Consider the following 763-nt stretch of genomic DNA (forward strand, 5'->3'; position numbering starts at 1 on the left):
ATTTAGGGGAAACCTTTCATACCAATTGTCACTATCCAGCTCCTCTACTCCTCGGGGAGTAAGTGGAGGAGCAAATAAATACCCATTTCTTTGCATTTTGGCCAATATCAAAGTGTAGTATCTGTTCCGGCAGATACTGCAAGCAAAAACCATGTGTGGGGTTGCCCCCACACACAGGACCTTAGTCAATGTAGATGCAACCCTTCATACCAATTGTCACTATCTAGCTCCCCTACTCCCCGGAGAGTACGCCCCTATTTCCCCTTTATTCCTCACATTAAATATCGGCGTTGTGCCTAATATGCTCAGTGGGGGAGCAAATAAATACCCTTTTCTTGGCCTTTTGGCTAAGATCAAAGTGTAGTATATGTTCTTACTACATGCTTTACTTATTGTGATATAAAGTGGGGGATCACTTTTCTGTATTATTTAATGTAAAATGATGACCCACTTTACAACCAGTTAGTCTCAAAACCATTCAAGTTATTCTCCAGATCATTCAAGTTGTTTCTGAAGGAGTCCAGTGATTTTTTAAGCATTCAAGTCATGCTTAACTTCATTCAAGTCATTCTTAAGTTCATTAAAGTTATTCTAAGTCATTTACTTTTTATTTATTTAATCATTATTTATATACATCTGATATATGTGAAGTTTTGAACACATGATATATGTATATATATATATATATATATATATATATATATATTAATATGTAAGTAAAAGTTTATATACATTTATATGCGCATCTTTTTGCGTCTATCTA

At 34.6% G+C, this 763-nt stretch overlaps 1 pseudogene; it reads left to right on the plus strand.

Moving 5' to 3' along the window:
- The first annotated feature begins 326 nt into the window (after positions 1 to 326).
- LOC145274164 (U2 spliceosomal RNA) lies at positions 327 to 452 on the plus strand (annotated as a pseudogene).
- Positions 453 to 763: the final 311 nt, after the last annotated feature.

This window comes from Euprymna scolopes, chromosome 4, assembly GCF_053919585.1.
Source record: "Euprymna scolopes isolate OS-2025 chromosome 4, ASM5391958v1, whole genome shotgun sequence".
In the NCBI taxonomy this organism is placed as follows: domain Eukaryota; kingdom Metazoa; phylum Mollusca; class Cephalopoda; order Sepiida; family Sepiolidae; genus Euprymna; species Euprymna scolopes.